The sequence below is a fragment of the Pseudopipra pipra genome, chromosome 4 (genome assembly GCF_036250125.1).
Source record: "Pseudopipra pipra isolate bDixPip1 chromosome 4, bDixPip1.hap1, whole genome shotgun sequence".
NCBI lineage: Eukaryota > Metazoa > Chordata > Aves > Passeriformes > Pipridae > Pseudopipra > Pseudopipra pipra.
In genome coordinates, this window is record NC_087552.1 from 46034182 (window position 1) to 46039206 (window position 5025).

Below are 5025 nucleotides of genomic sequence, written 5' to 3' on the forward strand. Positions count from 1 at the left end.
AGCGGAAAACAACCTGGAGTTTCTAGAAAATATGACCTGTCAGTTTCCAGGCTCTTCTTGGTGGTGCCAAGCAATAGGCCAAGAGGCAATGGGCAGAAACTTGAACACAGGAATTTCCACCTAAATATGAGGCAGAACTTCTTTACTGTGAGAGTGATTGAGCAGCAGAACAGGTTTCCCAGAAAAGGTTGTGGAGTCTCCTTCTCTGGAGATATTCAAAAGCTGTCTGGACATAATTTTGAATAACATGCTTTAAGTGACCCTGTTTGAGTAGGGAGATGGGACTACATGACCTCCACTGGTTCCTTCCAACCTTCCCCATTCTGTGATTCTGTGATTCTGTGATTCTGTGATATAAAAGGTCCATTGTCAGATGCAAGAATGGCATTTCCTTTCTCAAAACTACATTTAGATTTTCAGAAGAAAGCCTCTCTCTTTTGAAAATTAATGACAGTAACTGGTCTGAGGCTATGCTCCATAGAGATAAGTCTGGAAATGCCTTAGATATCTCCATGGTCACTATAAATTTATCACACAGAGAACGAACTACTGAGTGCTTCCATTATTCATGGCTATCCTTGTTCTTTACACACCCAGAGGGAAAAGGGGACACCATGTTTTTCTAGTGGACATGTTATGTTACTTTGATGAAAAATGGTTTTGTAAACTTTTTTCTGTTACTCTCACTATATTTAAAAGATTTATGTCAGTGTTCTCCGGTGAAGGACAAAGACACTCCAAAAGAAATGCATTATCAGCATGCAAAATTATAATTTTTTAACTACTCTAGCTTCTGATTCAGTGAAATTAAATTCCCTCTTAGGCCATAAAAGAGTGCTGCACTGTATTTTAGATAAGCACAATATAAAGAAAAAATCAGATTCATAAATACTACAGAAGCAAAAGAACTGTTGTTTACTAAGGGGAAATTTTTTAAAGTCTTACATGCAAAGTGGAAATTACTCCCTTTTCAACTGCCCCGCATTCTGGAGATTGATCTTTGTATGTGACTCAAAAAATACCAAGTAATCTCTTTTTAATTCAAAGATGACTTCCTGTCTCCTACCAAAAAAAAAGTTCTACCGCAGTTGTTTCAAAGCACTATGCTTTACATATTATAGGTCACTATAAGGAAGACATACACATGTGCTACTTTCAAATGTGCACACAGGAGTATGAGAAATAAGAATGATGTCACAGTTTTTTTAAGAATTTTTACAGTTATGCTGACATTTACAAAGAAATATATTCATGCTGACTCTGCTTGGCAAATTTAATGAATTTTTACTTTTCAATTTATTCTAGTCATACTTTGCAATAATAAGCTTTTTTTATTTTAGTACTGAGAGGAAAATAAACTACTTTGCAATTTATGTGAAAGGCAAGTTTAATATGTGACGGAGTAGAATTTAGATTGGTATGTGCACTTTTGTGGTATCAAATGTTTCCTGACAACATTCTAAAACTTTAGGAACTTCTTTTCTCTGAGCCAAGAAACAAAATGGCAAGTTTACTTCCGAAGATAAAAATTGAATTATGCCATATAAGCTTAATAATGAATGTATTCTGTATACTAGCTGCTTAGAATAATTCAAATGCTATTCAAGTGATTTTTGTTACAACTGAATGAGTCAGCAATATGTACCTTGTCAGTAAAATGCAGAACCTTCTGATATATAGAATTGCTTTTTACTCAGCCATATTTTAGGTTTACATAGCCCCAGTGGTAAAATAAACATGAAAAAACATCTGGTCAAATAAATTCAGAATCACTAAATGACTTACTCTCAAATTGCACCAGAAAGAAGGCTCATGGGAAAATGTGAATAAACAGTAATGTTGCATCACAGATTCTCTAACTTTGTCTCAGCAGGTATGCCACAGAGCAAGCGGTCTGCTAGTTTCATTAAATTATCTTGAAATTGCTTTGCATTATGCACTAGGGTACATTTTCAGAAAATATTATTTTGTTGTTAAAGTTGAAAACTATTTTTATTGATTCAGTCAGTTTACAATTACTTACTTTTAGGAAAGGGTGAGCTGTGAGAAACACTGGAATTTCTGCATGTTGCTAACCTGACTCCATCAATGCTTCCACACAAATGATGAGCACTGATGAGCACAAATGTTGAGCAACTTTGACTTTAAAAGCTTCCTTTGCAATGAAAAAAATAAATGCTGAGAAGAGTAATGGAAAGTTGTAAATTTAAGGAAAAAATAGAGGCTGTTAGTTATATTGATGGAAATTCAGAAGCCAGGCTTCCATTTTTCTTTAAGACTTTGTATTACTACAAGACCTTTAATTTCTTATGCTCTCAATATGAATATTTAAATAATTCATTCCTCTTTTTATCAGCTGTTATTCTTTATTTCAGATCGACAATTACAGATCTCTGATGTCTTCTAATGTCCGTTGGATTTACACAGTAGTTCATAATTCATTTCAGTAGGTCTTTGTATCCTGCATCATTTTACTGAAATGGCTTAGTCTTTCTGGGTGTCTTTCAAACTCATTTCACTTCTGAGCTATTCAGAAGCTCTGAAATCCCCTGATTATGAATGGAAAAGATGTTTTGACTTTTTCAAAGGTTTAGACTTCTCTAAAACACAAGTATGATGCAACAAACAGAAGAAATCACAACTAGAACTAGTTTTCTAGCTCTTATAATTTCCTACATAATCAGATTTCCATAGAACCAGTTTCCAGTTAAAGCCATTTTTGTGTCAATCAAACTTCAGTTCCTGTTCTGTGTCTTCTGATGGTGTCTTGCTTTCAAGATAAGATGGATAATAGGACTTTGCCAAATCTTCTTGATGAACATGTTGAAAATTCCTTGTAGAAGTATTAAATTGGGGTCATCTGTTAGACAAATCACATAAGCCAGTGCAAGCAGCTTCTCAACCTCATTACTCTAAGAGGTGTGTACTGTGTAAGACATGCACTGCATCATCCTCAGGAACACTTCAGTTGGGTGTTTAAAGTACAAGTCTGACATGTGTTGGCACAGTCAGAGTTTCTTGAACTATCGAACTTGCCAACTAACCTTAAACTGGTGTTTGCATTACATGTTGAGGGATTTCACTACTACCATTTTGACATCCATAAAACCTGCAGGATTTAATATCAAGCATAAAAATCAAATGTGTTGTAGGCACAGGCAGTGTACTTATACAGCGCCATAACCACTTGATTTGCAGAAGCAGCAGCAATATTTGATTTGTTCTAGGAAGCAATTAGAAGTTTACTAGATTGTGTGACACTCATGTTCCTTTATTTATTTGAATACTAAATAATACTGAGGCAATTCTGCAAGCCCCAGTGTTGGGCAAGAAATATCTTGAGGCATTAATAACTTTTCTGTTGTAGCTGTAAATGCACAGCTATGGAGGCATTATCAGAGGGCTACAGAAATGTCAGATGAGGAAAGAGTAAACAAATCTTTATATATTTCAGATAATGAAATTACTGTTTCAAGGCACCGCTTGGTAGATGCAAAAAGATGAATACTTCCATTCCCGTTCACTTCGGATCAGTCATTAGAAGTGAAGATAATATGGTAACTAGAAAAACAATTTTTTTGGGTATTTTAACATGGGTTCTACTATGTATTATGCAGCTCTATAACAGCACAAGTAAGACTAGAGTGTGCTTAAGACAGCTGTTGCATATTGCTGGACTCTTATATTTTAAGACTCTGCTCAACTTCAGCCATAGCTAGGGTAGTGCCTTACTGAAGAGGTAGTACTCTCATGCACTCTTAGTGGTCTTGAATTGTAAAGGTACAGAAAATATGAATTTTATTGTTTAATTAATTGTTGACATCAAATTGACTTTCATTATAGCTTAGAAAATGAAATGTAAAGACTCAAAAATACTTCAAGATGTTTCTATCACAAAAGATTAATTATGAAATAATATGTGGTTGTCAGCTTTAGTAGCATGAGCATGTGTGTCATACAAACAGACTTGCCTTTTCCTGCAGGTATGAACAACAAAAATAACAAATCCAACCCTGGTCTTGGATAGATCCAAAACTCCCACTAATAGCATTGTATGGAACGTACTTCCCAGCTTCAGCCTTACCAGCTTCTCAAACTTGGCTGTACAACACTTAAGGCTTTCTTTGCGGATTGAAACTGCCCTGTCACATATTGAGAAACTGGTTTGTGTTAAAATTTATCATACGTTGTTCAACCTCTGTTGTTTTGAATCTTTATTGTAGCTAACATTTTAGTGCTGTATTTTTTAACTTGGGTTAGTTCAACTGCTTTGATTACTGACTTAGCCTAAAGCATAATCTGTTCAGCTATGGCAGTCTCATTTCCTCTGTTCATAAAAGACAAAGATGTGTTTGTATTTTCATTATAGACAAGAACTCATATGTCTATCATTTTCAACTGTGATGACTATTAAAACCATTTCTTTGAGCTGCATTAGTTTGGGCTGCTATACTTTTTTTGGACCATTTGTCATGACAATTTCTGGACAGCCCCAAGGCACTTTCTAAAGCCTAATAGATTGCTCTATATATTGCAAGGTTGTATATTGACTTGTTTTCATTTGAAAGCAAGTAAGAGAGGCTTGACAAAGAACGTGAGAAAATATACTTTGGAGGAATGAGAGAAAAGAAGTTAGTGTAACATCTTCATAAACCTTAGACTTCTCAAATTTGAATGACATCACCAACCCCAAAAAAGAAAATGTATTATTGCCATTTTATGTCTTGTAAAATGACATGATTTTTTTTTTCATACCTTCTCTCTATAAATAAAAATAAATAAAATGAAGGAGTATAACTGTCTTAGGTAGTCACAGCTAATTTTATCATAAATTAAACAATACTCCCTTATTACAAATAATTCATATTTTAAAGTAATATTTTCCATTAAGAAACATTTGTTGTTTTTTTTTTAATTTGAACTGTAACATGTCTATTACTCCAAATCAGTCATTTATATTTCCTTTCATAACCTAAATGATCAAATATTGCACACAGGCTATTTGACCACATTCCACAGGTAGCT

General features: G+C 34.3%; 1 long non-coding RNA gene across 1 annotated transcript; it reads left to right on the top strand.

The window, feature by feature from the left end:
- The first annotated feature begins 3456 nt into the window (after positions 1-3456).
- LOC135413863 (uncharacterized) lies at positions 3457-4437 on the top strand. The gene is made up of 2 exons (XR_010430450.1): positions 3457-3557; positions 3984-4437. It is a non-coding gene; the product is annotated as an uncharacterized LOC135413863 (long non-coding RNA).
- Positions 4438-5025: the final 588 nt, after the last annotated feature.